The sequence below is a fragment of the Sciurus carolinensis genome, chromosome 10 (assembly GCF_902686445.1).
Source record: "Sciurus carolinensis chromosome 10, mSciCar1.2, whole genome shotgun sequence".
NCBI classification, from domain to species: Eukaryota; Metazoa; Chordata; class Mammalia; order Rodentia; family Sciuridae; genus Sciurus; species Sciurus carolinensis.
The window spans coordinates 100773417-100788863 of NC_062222.1; the positions used below are offsets into that span (position 1 = coordinate 100773417).

At 38.5% G+C, this 15447-nt stretch overlaps 1 protein-coding gene across 9 annotated transcripts in view; it reads left to right on the top strand.

The window, feature by feature from the left end:
* The first annotated feature begins 746 nt into the window (after positions 1 to 746).
* Fryl (FRY like transcription coactivator) overlaps positions 747 to 15447 on the top strand; it is a 235277-nt gene continuing 220576 nt past the window's right edge. For all 9 annotated transcript variants that reach the window (XM_047565924.1, XM_047565930.1, XM_047565922.1 and 6 more), the window contains exon 1: positions 747 to 955. The gene's annotated coding sequence lies outside the window, so the exon portion shown is untranslated. The remainder of the gene's footprint in view (positions 956 to 15447) is intronic.

A 15447-nucleotide genomic window follows, 5' to 3' on the forward strand; every position in this document is an offset into this window, starting at 1 on the left:
ACTTAAAATACTTTTCTAAATGAACGACTGCTAGACAAACAAGGAAAACTCCAGGTTTGCTGCAGATACCTTTATTAAAGCTCTTCCGGGTGGCAAAATGCCGGAGGAATCAAGGGTAGAGTGGATAGTCAGTGAAAACTTGAGTAAATTTCAGGAGTTAGCACTAGAATTTCAGGTATATCTAACTCAGTGCAACCACTCCATTCACTAGAACACAGCGTTAGGTTCCTTAGGATCCCAGCTCTGATGTGTTACTCTTCTTAAGGTTTTGAATTTTTCTCTTCTCCCTTTCCCGTTTCCCTCAATACAGGCTGTTTGTCCTCGACCCCTACCAACATTTAAAGGCAAAGGCGCTTAGAAAAAGGCAAAGTGGGGAAGACTTTGCGACTGTCTTTCTCAAATCCGTAAAGGGAGAGCGATAATGGGTAAGGGGCGTGCAGACTAGCCCCTTACTTGCCCAATCAGGTGCACAGGAAGATGTCCTTTTACCAATAAAAATAAAGTTCGCTTTCCGGAGGCGGGAAGGTGAGCCTTGACTGCCAGTTCTCCAAAGCAACGTTAGAGGAGAGGACAGAGAGTGATTAGAGGTAGGGCCAACCGGGGAAAGGGGGCGGGGTGGAGGTGGGGGTAATCCTGAGCGGCGGCTGGACTGGCCAGTGGAAGGTGAGGACTGCTGTTCCTGTTGTAGTGTTTCTCGCCAATCAGGAAGACGAGGAGGTGGGCGGGGCAGGGAAGGGGTGGGTAGAGCTCGCAGCACCGCCGGGCGCCCGTCGGGCTCTGGGAGAGAGAAATCCGGTTAAAATCAGAGTCGGAGGGAGGTTTAACCACAGATCGGTTCCGATCGGATTATTCCTTAAAGGGGACGCGCCATTGTCAAGGGAACGGAGCCTGGGGTCCGAGGGCGGGGACCGGCGGCGCCTGAGGAGCGAGGCAGCTGCACTTGGACTGGGGACGGGTAGGTGTTGCCTGGGTAAAGGCGCTTCATTTCACTTTCTCTTCTAGCCCGGGGGCAGGCGCCGGGATGCTCGCCGACCGGCGACTACAGCCCGGGCGGGAGATGAGGTCGCCGGCCCTCTCCCGGCTGCCCTTCCTGGTGGGAGCCGAGGGGAGGCGGGCCAGGATGGCTGGCAAGCTTCGCGCCCGGGCGGAGACTCCTAACCGACACTGTACCGCGGCGCAGCCCCGGAATCAACCGAAAGCCCGTCGGAGCTACGGCGGGTCCTTGGGGAGCGCCGTGCGCCGGGCTCTCCCGCGCGCCTCCTCTTCCAGTGCCCGACTCCACCCGCGCGCCCGCTCCACTCGGCGCGCGCCACCGCCGCCGCCTCGCGCGCCTGGTTTCTCGCGCGCCCGGCTACCCCTCGCGCTCCCGGCTCTCCCGCGCGCCCCCTTGCCCTCGCGCGCCGCGCGCCCTGCGCCCCTGGCGCGCCTGCTTCCCTCGCGCGCCTCCTTATTGCGCGCCCTGCTCTGCTCGCACACCGCCTCCTCGCGGACTCAAGGGAACCGCCCGGCTGGGAGGAAGGCGGCGGCTGGGAGGTGCAGGGAGGTCGGCAGCCTGGGCTCCGCCGCCCAGGCTGTAAAGGGAGGGCTTGGGAGCAAACTTAACACAGCGACTGGCGGCTCCGGGAGGAAAGGGGCGGCGGGGACCAGTGGAGCGCGCGGAGGTCGCCAGCCTGGCCGGGCATTGTCCGCCTGTACCTTTGCTTTGGTCTCTTTGCCCACTACCCGCGGTTGTGGGGAGGGGTGCGGACGCGGGCTCTGTGCCCAAGCGGTCCGAGACCGGCGGCGCACCCCCAGACCTGGAGCCAGCCGGAGCTGGGGTCGGCCCCATGCACTCAGCGGCAGCCACCGCCCGCAGGCGGGCCGGGCCTGCAGAGTATCTTTGCTACTCTTAGTCTTATTACCAGCTCAGGCTGTTCAGGCGCTGAACTCGTCCGTACAACTTTTCTTTGCCGTTTGATGGAAGTTGTTGCTTCCGGGCGGCAGGTTCTTTGGGCATAGACTCCTTTCAGTATCCTTGAGAGGCTAATTTCTAGGGGGAAATGGTTCTTGGCTGCTGACGGTCTTTACTACCATCCTAGTTTCGTTTCTCGCCACCCAACATCGCATTTCATGTGAATTTACAATTATATGGGACCATTAACCTCTCCCTGGCTAGAAGAAAAAAACACGGTCTTGGGATGTGCTGTTGAGGGGTAAGAACTTCAGGTAGAGCTAAATTTGACTTACCTTTTAAACTGTGCAAATTATTTATTGACCTGCCTGGCTGAGGCTGTTTTGGAAGGATAGGGGAAAGGACCTCCCCTACCCCTTCCAAAAATAAGTTGTCAGGGTCTGCAGGATTAAGAAAAAATCCTGCCACTTCCGATGGCAATAAAGTCGGTTTTATAAAATGCCGTTCTTCCTAGACGATAGCATCTGTAAAATTGATTTCTACTACTGAACTTGTAGGTATTATATGGAGCAGGAGCAACTTTTACTACAGGCAAAGTCTAAGAGACCTTTTCATTTTGAGCATTATCACTGTACTATACCTGTCAATACTTGCTAAAGAAGCAATAGAAACAGCACATCCTTTGTCTAAGTCCTTATTTAGAAAAGAATGTTTTTTATAAGCATTTCATTTTTGACAGTTTCTTGTGTAGTGCTTTGTAGAGTACTTGCATGTGAAAGTTACAGCCATATAAACAAAGTAGCATTGGGTGTGTTATTCTGTGATGGTCTTGTGTTTTTCTTTTTCTTTTTCTTTTTTTTTTTTGCTACTCATTATCAAATATAACATTCCATTCTTTTTTTCCACTGCTTGTTACAGTATTTTGAAAAATTACTTCTTTAGGAAGGATGGATTTTTGATGGATCACCTGGCCTCCTCTTGTTTTAAAGCAATACTGACTTTTAAAAGTGTGTGTTGATTAACTGTCTAGTAACTTCTGAGTGGTGAAGAACATTATAAGTTCCCAGGCTCAGCAGTAACAACACAAAACCTAGAAACTATATTTGGGAAACTAAAGGCCAATTTCAGATAAAAATGTTTGAAAGATTATTCTTTACACATAAGTTAGGAAATAAGACACAAAAACCATCTTTTATAGTCATCTTGATGGTGCCTGGCATTGTTACATCTTGCATTCTTCCTCCTCTTTTTTTTTTTTTTTTTTTTTTCATCTATTCTCTTTTGGGAAGGGTATCAGGTGAGCTTTGAGGCATAATCTTCCTTTCCATCTCATTATAGAATGTAGGTAGTTCAAACAAGTTTAAAAACTTCCATCTGTGTTTATTTACCAACTTATTTAAACAGTAGAGGAGAGAGTTTCTGAACCTTTAAAAGTGCACACATAAAGAAAATGTTTAAAAAGAATATCTTTGAATAGGTAGGCTGCAGTTGCTGGACAACATTTTTTTTTTTTTTTTCCAGTGTGCTTATATTGTTTTAAGCACACTGTTTCATTTATATACATTATGGACTGTGCTTTGAGACACTTGGGAGGTGGGACTGTCCACCATTTCTGTGCAGATCCACTGCATCACTGTACTTTTCTAGTGCCCAATAAATCTGTTGTCCTAGGATGTTGTCATAGAAAAAGATAATGTCCCATGAAGACTGTTGATAAAGTTTTTTTAAAAATTACATTTCTGACAAGTTACAACAAAAGAACAGCAGTTTGCTCAGTGTCAATGGAAAATAAATCTAGTTGCTCTGTATTTTTTGTGTGCCATTGTGATTTAATTTTACAATATGTGTTGTACAGACATCTTTTGTGATGGTGATCATTTGTGATCACAGTTATTAAAACTAGATTGAATCTCTCAACATCTGTTAAGTAGCCTTGTCTTTAAGGAGTATGATGGGGAGATAAAGTAGAAATAGACGGCAGTCTTTCTCCAAATGTATACAGTTTCACGGGAAGGACCAAAATTACTCTCCATAGGAAAAAGTGAGCATCTCAGGGCACTAACAAGTGCAGAGTAAGAGTGATACAGGTCAGGCATGGTGGTGTGCACCTGTAATCCAGCAGCCTGTGAGGCTGAGACAGGAGGCTCGAAAGTTCCAGGCCAGCCTCCGTAATTTAGTGAGGCCCTAAGCAACTTAATGAGACTCTGTCTCAAAATAAAAATAAATAAATAAAAAGGCCTGGGGAGTGTCTCAGTAGTTAAACGCGACACACACACACACACACACACACACAAGTTGAAAAAGAGATACTGGATTCATGCTCAAATGAAGGAACACTTGAATGATAGAAGAAACCCAGGTGACGTGACTTCAGCAGATTTTATAATATATTTAAAAAGTTTTATGAAGTATTTTTGAGGGTGGACTGGTCGTATGTACTCTACTGGAACTAGTATTTTATCATGAATTTTTCTTTTTCTTTTTGTCCCCCTGGGGATCTAACCCAGGCCCAGCAGCTGAGGTATCTTCTCTGCCCCTACTTCAACTAATTTTATCTTTTAAGATATTTGGGAGTGGGGGAACAGAGCGTGTGTTCTCAATGTCAACTATTGTTACCTGGCTCATCTAGCTAGCCCAGTGCAAATGTCACCTTTGCAAGTCTTCCTCTGTTCTAATCAGAAGTAATTGCTCTTTCCTTTTACTCCTATAAAATCCTCTTATTGTCCACGCCATGGTCTGTCAGCTGGTTATAGTATGTTACATGTTTATTTCCTTCATGAGGTTATGGAGTTTGGTAAAAATCATTAACAGAAGTTGGAGCTGTCATTTTATTACTGTAGCCTAAAGTACTTGAACAGTTTTATTAGCCCACCAATATTCTATAAACAATGAACTATAAAGAAGTTCAAATATTTAGTTTTATTTGGGGGACAGTAGGTATGTGTGTTTAAAAAAAATTTCCTTATCACTTTAGTGTCACACATTGAAAATGTATTATATAGAAATTAAAAGTGTCACATAACACTGTTCGTGTCACATTGTAACTATTGCTAATGTTGCTGTTTATTCTTGCAGTTTTTGTTCCTTTATCCTTAGGACTGTCTTAAACTATTTGTTAGTTAAAATTATAATTAGTAAGTTGTGTTTATTGGAAATAGAGAAAGCTAATCATTTTTATACACTTATTTTATATTAATTTCCCTATGTTCTGTAATTCTGGTTTCTTTAACTGTTTGTAAGGATACAAGGCCGTCACCAGCATGTTTATGCTCAAAACATAGACTTCAGACTTTTCAAAATTGAACACCAGTGAGCCAGAACATGTTACATGCTTTTGCCCCAAGAGTTTTGGAGTAGATGCTTAGTATAATGTCTCCTTATTTCTTTATTCTCACTTCTAGAGAGAACATTACTTTGAGACTGCCATCACACTCCCAAGGAGAAATACAGGTTTATTCATGACCAAATCACAGAAGGAGGTTTTACTTTTAATTTTGGGTTCCTTCTTATAATAAGGGAATTACAGTTGAGGCTAGTGATGTAGGTGAGAAGAGTCTATTGTTCTAGGTGCTTCCTTAAGCTGAGTGGAGAAAAAGGTTTTCTAAAGGTTCCTAATTAGAAAACCCAGCTGCAAGCTGCCAGGTGGCCTGATCAGCTGGAAAATCTCTATTCATTAGCAAATTTTTGAGAATTGTGCCTACTGTGTATACCAAAGTAGGCTTGAGGATTAAGTCTGTTATTCACCCGTTTATTTACTGCTCTCCTAGCCTTTTCCAAGATATCTTAACAGATTGACCTGATCTTCCACAGGAGGTGCATTAAGGTCCACAGAACCTATTGAATTAAACCTGGGAGCACTGATATTTATTGTTGATTGCTGTTCAGTGGGGCAAAATATTTCTGAAATAATGCAAGCAGATATATCTTTCCTTATTCTTTATAGAATTTATTCTTTTCAAAGAACACTGTTGTAAGATTGTATCTGTATCCCAGCATATAATTCATATTTTGCTGATAGAGTGGTAACACATTTTTTAAATCCATTTTGTTCCATCATCTCAGATATGGAACACCTATGAAAATTTAAATTGAGCAAAAAATTTATTGCCTATGGCCACTTAGAAATAATGATAATAATGTTTTTCAAAATCTATTCTTTTGAGAAAATAATAGATTAAAACAGTTGAAAAAAGTATCATATACATATAAAGGAAATATGAGCTCTAGATTATGATTTTCAACCTATTTAATATATCTGTTTCAGTTTTGTTGAAATACAGAATTGATAACTTGGGACTAAATAGGTTAAGTATAAATGCTGCAATAGATTCCTTTACCAGGATTTGGTTTTTTATTATGAAAATCATTATTTTGAAAAGTCATTTTTCTTAAAAATGTAGCATGAAGTGTTTTTAACTTATACATAGTGAACCCCCTTTCCTTCCTCCCCCAACTTGATCTAGTAGGGGAAATAATTGAATTGTGAAAGGGACTACGTGGGATTGTCAGTAATGGGGTCATACAGGCCAGGAAAAATACCTGCAGAGTTCATCATATGGAGTTTGACTGTAATACAGCAATTTCAATTTGCCAAGTTTTGTAAAGAGTTAACATTTTTTAAATAACAGCTTCATGGAAATATAGTTCACACACCATACAATTCACCTATTCGAAATGTACAGTTCAGTGGTTTTAGTATATTCCAGAGTTATGCTGCATTCCCACAGTCAGTTTTATAACTTTTTCATAATTCCATTACTACTTCTCTCTCCAGACCCAGGTAACCATTGATCTACATTCCATCTTTGTATATTTGCCTGTTCTGGACATTTTACATGGATGAAAACTAACATGTTGATAAATGTACATCCCTGTGTAATTTGGTCCCTCTCCATGTGTGTAACTCCTAGAAACAAATCCAAGTGGGTGTTTTCATGTGTATAGCTCCAAGTCTAGAAAGATTTTCTTTTCAGTACTGGAGATGGATCCTAGGGTCTTGTGCAGGCTAAGGAAGTGTTCACCACTGAGTTACACTGCTAACTCAAGGATTTTCTTCAAGAGGAAATTCATCTAAATCCTCATTTTACCCAAGCCTGAAGAATAATGGGAAAAGACACTTTTTACTCAGGGAAAATCATTAGACTAATTGTGACACTTCTTTATGCTTGTTTAATCATTTGGCAACTCTCTTCAAGTAAACAATTTATGTTTCACATTCTGCAGGCTCAACTTAATGGACAGTAAATTTATTTCACTTTTTCATCCTGAGGATTTAACCCAGGGGCACTATATCACTAAGCTACATTTCCAGCCCTTTATTTTTTATTTCTTATTTTGAGACAGAGTCTTGTTAAATTGCTGAGGTTGCTCTTGAACTTGCAATCCTGTCACGGCCTCCTGAGTCTCTGGGATTATAAGTGTGTGCCACCATCCCTGGAAAGGGCAGTAATTCATAAAAAAATTAAAAGTAAGTCCTAATCATTGGTTAATGTAATGTGATTTTTGCATCTTATTGGGTCATATCCTTGTATTTATTTGATCAAAATAGTGCTTCATAGGTTGATCATGATGAATTTGTATCACTTGTGTACCTTGAAGGTGACCTGATAGGCACTTAATAAGTGGTTATTGATTGCCTGATCTCTATGATTATACATTTCCATCATCTTTTCTAGTCCTTATTTTCCATTGCATAATAATAATAAATTTATTGACTACTTAATAAGTAAGATGATAAGTACTTTATGTACTCACTTTTAAGGTAGCAGGCAGCAGTTTATTTTTTGAGAATCTTCTGTAATTTTTTCCATTGATTGTAGTCTTAGCTTTTGGGGCATGTCTTTGTCTTTTTAAGATTATTTTGAGTGACCATTTTTGATCAAACCTAAAACTCTTTGATGCTGGTGCTTTCTTGATATTTCTAGGAGGTATCAACAGAAGATTTTCACCAACTGCATCCTGTTGTTGAATGACAACAATTGCAAGGTGCATCTCTATTTCAGAGCATCCATACTGCAGAGAGGTTAAAGTGTTTTTTTTGGGGGGGTGGGGAGAGTCTAAAAGTATATTCCCATGTATTCTTTGTTGTGTGAATAGATTTCAACATGATATTTTAACTTCTCAGGAGTAATTTTGTTTTATTCTATATTGCATTTTTTTTAAAAATATTTTTTTTAGTTGTAGATGGACACAATATCTTTATTTGTTTTTTATGTAGTGCTGAGGATTGAACCCAGTGCCTCATGTGTGCAAGGCAAGCACTCTACCTCTGAGCCCCAGCCCCAGCCCCTATATTGCTTTTTGGTATGCTTCCTTATTTCATGGTAGTCTTTGTAGGCGAACTAATTTAGGTCAATACCAAAGAATGCTGAAAAGACAAGTTTAGTTTATGGTTTCATTTTCCATTTTAAAACAATATGGATCATGCTGTCATACTGGTAAAAAAATTAGTTTAATGGTTCCATCTGTGTATCTAGAATATCAGTGAACTTACAACAGTTTATTAGGAGAAGAAACTTCAGCCATTCAAGTTCTCAGACAGCAATATAGTAAACACCATCTTTTGTTTCTTTTATTTATTTATTTTTGGTCCCAGGAACTGAACTCAGGGATGATTAATTACTGAGCTACATTCCCAGCCCTTTTTATTTTGAGACAGGGTCTTACTAAGTTGCTTAGGGCCTCCCTAAGTTGCTGAGGCTGGCCTTGAACTTGTGATCCTCCTGCCTTAGCCTCCTGAGTTGCTGGGATTTCAGGTGCACACCACCGTGCCTCATATTTTGTTTCTTGGGGGAAACCATTCCTTTCTAAGCTACGTTTGTGTTTTGGAGTTTATTTACATATTACTTTACTGGTAACTGTTGTGACTTTGTTCTCAAACCTGCCTGTATTAGTCTCCTGTCTCCCATCCAAGTACTAACCATGTCTGAGCCTGCTTAGCTTTCAAAATTAGATGAGATCAGCACATTCAGGGTGGTCATTCTCTTTCTAATTTGATGCTTTTGGTGTGCTATGAGAATAGAGCATGTAACCATACTTGCTGAATAGTGGATAAAAATGATAGCTCATTGTGGGGTCTATCTGGGATATGCATGAAATTGTACTATTAGAACCCTGCTATATAGGTTTTTATTGCTTAGAGGACTCAGTTGTTTCTGGGTCTGGACTCTTACAAGTAAATGATGCTTTTGTATAGCAGAGGGTGGTGTATCACAATGGTATAATTACCTCGTGGATGTTTAACTTTCCCTGAATAATGAACCTCATAAAATTCTGTCCTTTTAACTAATTTAAGTGACAGAGAATACCTGTTTTTCTTCCTTCTTTACTTTTTCTTTCTCTCTTTCTCTCTCTCTGTGTTTGTGTGTGTGTGTGTGTGTGTGTGTGTGTGTGTCTACTGGGGATGGAAGCCAGAGCCTTGTGCATGCCAAGCACCTGCTCTACCACTGAGCAGTATCCCCCGCCCCCTTTTGGATGACTTAATACACTAATTCTTGTAAGAACCATTAGAAACCCTGTGCATGTACTCTTGTATGCGTTGGTATTTTGTTTGTTCAATTACAGAAACTAATGTAATTCAATGAGCAGAAATTAAAGGCTTTAAAGAATGATGAGGTTGCATGTAAAATAGCCACATGTACCTGTGGGCATTTTATGAATATATAAACTATGTCTATGGTCATCTGTTTCATTTGAGGTAGAATTATCTCTGTAGATGCTATTTTCTATATTTGTGTTGGTATAACTTAGACCATATCTTGTATTTAATATTCCTGGCATACCAAACCTTTAGTATATTTTTAATAAATATTGTTTAGAATTTTAATCATACATTCCTTTATTGTTGTTTAACTTTTTCCTGTTGTAGAACTTATAATATTTTTATTTATATTTTTGTGAAGAAACTTTATTTAAAATAAATTTTAGTATGTATATGTGTGTCTCGTGTTTCTATTATGTATATACAACATGATATTTCCTTTTTTAATTTGTTCTTTTTAATTATACATGACAGTAGAATGTATTTTGACATATCATACATACATGGAATACAGCTTCCCATTCTTGTGGTTGTATATGATGTGGAGTTACACTGGTGGGAGTATTCATATATACAACATGATATTTTAAGATACATACCATATATGTGGTAAAATAGTTACTATAATGAAACAAAGTAACATATTCATCTTCTCACCTAACCATTTTCTTCCCCTGTGGCAAAAGCACCTATAATTTACTCATTTAGCAAAAATATTGAATACAATATACTATTATTAATTATTATTTTCATGTTGGTCATTAGCTCTTTGGACTTGTTCACCTACATATTTGCTGTTTTGACTACTTTTGTTTATCCCCCTAACTGATGTTTTATATTTGGTCTTTCTTTTTTTAATGTTTTTAGTTGTAGATGGACACGATGCCTTTAATTTTATTAATTTTTTTAGTGTGGTGCTTAGGATTGAACCCAGTGCCACATATGTGCAAGAAATGTGCTCCACCACTGAGTTACACCCCAGTCTTATTTGATCTTTTTAAAAAAGATTCTATGTGTAAGTGAAATCATTTAGTATTTTCCCAACTGTTTCTGGTATATTTCATTTACCAGATCCATCCTTGCTATGGCAATTGGCAGGATCTCCCTCTTAAAAACTGAATACTGTTCTATCATATACACACCTACCCCACAGTTTCTTTATCCAATTGTCCATTGATGGACACCTAAGTTGTTTTCATGTCTTGGCTATTGGGAAAAATACTGCAGTGAACATGGGAATCCAGATATCTTTATGAGGTGATGATTTCATTTCCTTTGGGTATATGCCCAGAAGAGGGATTGCTGGGTCATATGGTGGTTCTATTTTTAATTTCTTTAGGAATCTCTGTACTGTTTTCTGGAATGCATGTACTAATCTACATTCCTTGTGCACCATCAGTGTGCAAGTGTTCCTTTCTCTCCACACCCTCATCAACACTTCTGTCTCTTGTCTTTCTGATAATAGCTGTCCTAACAGGTGTGACAGTGTCTCATAGTGGTTTTAATTTGCATTTCCCTGGTGAGCAGTAATGTTGAACACCTTTCTGTATATCTGTTGGCCATTTTTACATCATCTTTGGAGAATTGTCTGTTAAAATCATTTGCCCATTTTAAAATCAGGTTATGTATCTATATCTTGTATCTCAGCTCTTGTTTCTATATTTTGGATATGAACCCCTTCATTATCTGATATGTGATTTGCAGATATTTTTTCCAAATTCGAGGGTTGCCTTTTTATGTTGTCAACTGTTCCTTTGCCCTGCAGAAGGTTTTTAGTCTGATGTGGTATCATTTATTTTTGCTTTTGTAGTGTGAGTTTTTAGTGTAATATCCAAGAAATTATTGCTAGTATCAATGTCAAGGAGTTTTCCCCTTATGTTTTCTTCTAGGAGTCTTATGATTGGGTCTTTTTTTTCTACTGTTAAGTTGACTTTTGTGTATGCTCTAAGATAAGATCCAGTTTCATTATTCTGCATGTACAAATCCAGTTTTCCCAGCACATTTATTGAAGAGACTGTCCTTAACTCATTGTGTCTTTTGGCATCCTCTTCAGAAATGAGTTGACCATATATGTTTGGATTTATTTCAGGGATCTCTATTCTGTACCACTGGACTATTTGTCTGTTTTGCAATTTTATGATACTGTTTCAATTATGGTAGCTTTGCAATATAATTTTAAGTGATGCTTCCAGTTTAATTTTTTCTCAGAATTCTTTTGACTATTTGGTGTCTTAGTGGTTCCATATGAATTTTAAAGTTGTTTTTTTCTCTATCTGAAGAATGCCATTGGGATTTTGATAGGGATTGTATTGATTCTATATATTACTTTAGGTAGTGTGGGCATTTTAGCAATGTTAGTTCTTCTGATCCATGAATGTGAATTATTTTTCCATTTATTTGTGTTATCTTGAATTTCTTTCATCAGTATAGTTTGTACGCTAAAGGAGGTCTTTTACCTTGGTTAAATTTGTTCCTAAGTATTTTACACTTTTTGATCTCATTATAATTGGGATTGTTTTCTTTTTACTTTTTTTTTTTTTTTTTTTTTGGGTGCTGGGGATTTGAACCCAGGGCCTTGTGCTTACAAGGCAAGCACTCTACCAACTGAGCTATCTCCCCAGCCCCATGGGATTGTTTTCTTAATTTCTTTTTCAGATAGTTCATTGTTAGTGTATAGATGCACAATTGATTTTTGTATATTCACTTTGTATCCCATGATTCCATTGAATTCATTCATCATTACTTCAACTATTTTTGGTGGAATCTTTAGGGTTTTCTCTGTGTGAGAATATAAGATCATGTTATCTACAAACTGAGACAGTTTTATTTCTGCTATTCTGATTCAGATACCTTTATTTCTTTTTCTTGCCTGATTGCCCTGGCGAGGACTTCTAGTTGTTGACTAGAAGTGGTAAATGTTCCTGATCTTTGAGGAAAACTTCCAGCTTTTCACTGTTGAGTTGGATGGTAGCTGTGGGTCTACAATTTTAGTGAAGTTCAAATTTTAAATCTAAGATAACAAATATATATGAAGATACGGAATTTTGTTTTTACTCCAGTGGCTTAATCACCCTATCTTTGAGGGGTACGTACGTTCCCCTTTGAATTTAATACATTTTGATGATTAAGTAGTAGAAATATAGGTGTGGTATGATGTTTTCTTCTGTGTATTTAAATTGTCTTAAAACTCCCAATTTCTGAAATCATATTGTTCCTTTAAAAGAAAATACAGGTATAACTGCTATCATTCTGGAAACACTCATTAAATTCAGTCAACATAATTCTTTCCTTAATTAACAAGACCTGAGTCTTGTTGATGCTTAACACCAGCTCTCCCTGGAGAATAGTGTAAAAGGTGGATTTTCTTTAAGAACTGTGTTTTTATGCCAGAGGTGATGTAGTCAGAGTTGTCAGAACTTTGGTATCTATTTGAAAATAATTAAAGTTTGTTTTCCTTCATTGCGTACTTTGGATTTTATTCCTGGGTGTAGCAAATTTTGATGCAAAACTAAATGTGAGCCACGTAGAAATCGTTGCAAAGCCCCCCTCCCCATTGTAAATGAAGCACATAACAGAATACTAGCCCTCCAAGATGTCTACATCCTAATCCCTGGGACTTCTCTGAGTTTTACATTACCTGGCAAAAAAGAAATATGGTATCAGGTAGAATTTAAGTTGCTTATCATCTGACCTCAAAATAGGTAGTTTATTCTGGAATGTCATTAGGGTCCTTAAAAATGGGAGCAGGAGGCAAAAGAGTCAGAACCAGTGAAAGTGTGTCATGAGAAGGCATGAACAGGCCATTGCTGACTTTGAAAATGTAAGGGGCTCGTAAGCCCAGGAATTGGAGTAGCCAGTATACACTGGCACAGGCAGGAGAATGGATTCTCCTTGGAGCTTCCAGTAAAGAACTCAGCTTTGCCAATACCTTGATTGATAGCCCCGTGAGATCCATTTTGAACTTCTGACCTCTAGAACTGTACAATAAATTTGTATTGTTTTAAGTTACTAGGTTGATGGTAATTTGTTATAGAAGCTATGGAAATGTGATTTAGTGCTTACTTAGTACATATTAGGAGATAAATAAGCATTTCCTTTCTCTCTTAACCTGATCAATTTAACCCTTGTTTACTTCAACACTCCTACTTTTCCCTTTTCAGAAAAAAAAGATGTCCTTCATCTTTTCTTTACTTGAGCCCCAGAGTCTCATACCCTTCCACATTTTCTTTCACCTCCCACATCTTCATTTCTTTTCTGTCTTTCCTGCTCTGTTGAAATATGCAGTGTTGTCTTATTTGGGGACAGTTCTGCTTGATCCTGCCTTCCATTCATCACCCAGATGAACCAGACAGCCTTATGTGTCTGCCAAAGTTTTCTGACAATTTTCACCTTAATTCTAATTCTTTATAGGCTGATTAGGTGTGATATGAATTACTGTAAGTATTTGAGTGATACCCTTTCATAAGCAATGTGAGGGTTGCTTATGAAACCCTCAATTCTATTGAGAAACTTAGAAAAGAATGGGAAGAATTTCCCATTGTAGACAATTAGTAAATTATCAAGCCTTTAACAAGCAGTGAATAGTTAGCCCTAGATGACTGAGTGTTGGGGTGAGTGGCAGAGACAATAGTAGGTATCATGAAGGGTGAAGTAGACATATCTTTTTAGACTAAATAGTCTCTGAAGGCTTTGTAAAAGTGATATTAAGCTAAGAAAATGCTCTTGAAGGAGCTAGGGAAATTGGCTTCAATAAAATAATTCATATTTTGAGAAACACAAAGTTTTACCAGTTATATATTAATTTTTGTAAACATATGGGGAAACATTCCTTTTCCCATTGAACTTTTTATGGATAAGTAAAGACTTGCAGAATTTAAAAAGTTATGAACTTTTATAGTAAATAACATTTGTCTCAAGTAGGGCACTGTGAAATATCTTGATTTCCTGGTTGCCTTGAGTAATACATATTGCTTTTTTATTGTAACATTTTAATGTTAGTGTAAAAAATCTCAGTATATGTTTTGAAACCTACTATCATCTAATCAGTCATGTTTATGTGCTTAAAAACGTTGACTATGCTTATGTTTTTAAATGAAAGTATTTCATGGGCCAAATAAAGACAACCAATGTTAGAGGCTAGCCTTACTTTCTTTTAGGAAAAATTATTAGGCTATGAGTCAAAAGAACATAGAAGATACAGTATAACTGGATTTCAGTCAGATTTTACATTTCTGTGTTGACAAGTTGGCTGGATGACAGACCATACAATAAGGTGAAAATGTGATTAGTTGAGTAACGCCTCCAAAAATTAATAGGTGATGAATTGGTAACAACTGGAGAGAAATTTCTAGTGGCACGTTGAACTTCTTTTTTCATTTTTTGTGATGATATAAATAAATATCGCAAAACGGTCATGCTATGTGTATCAAATTTTTGGATGATATAGATTCTTTTAGAGTTAACTTGTTTAAAATAATAGTTCTGACTGAAATGATGGGCCAAGGCTAACATGATATTTTAATAGGACTTGATGTGAAGTCCTATACATGGGTTCAGAAACCAGCTGCACAATTACAGGGGTGAAGGAGATGTGGTTGAATACAAACAACTTTGGTATTTTAATTACTGTAATAAACTCAGCATGGACATAGAATATAATGTGATGACCAGAAAGCTTCACACAATCTTAGTCTGGACAAACAAGAGGAGGAGGCTCAGAAGAGGGCGGATGTTAGGCCTCTGCTATTGATATGGTACACAATGCTATTTGCAATTGAGTGTACTGTTCTGTTCTGGAGGTAACATTTCAAAATGAGTCAGAAAACAGAAAATAACGTGTCAGTGAGGATATGGAGAAATTGAAGCCCTCATGCATTGCTGTGGGAATGCGGAATGGTACGGCTGCTGTGGGGAATGGTTTGGTTCCTCAGACACTCAAACATAGACTTACCACACATCCCAGATATTCTACTCTTAGGTCTATATTTCAAAGAAATGACAGTAGGTATTCAAGCAA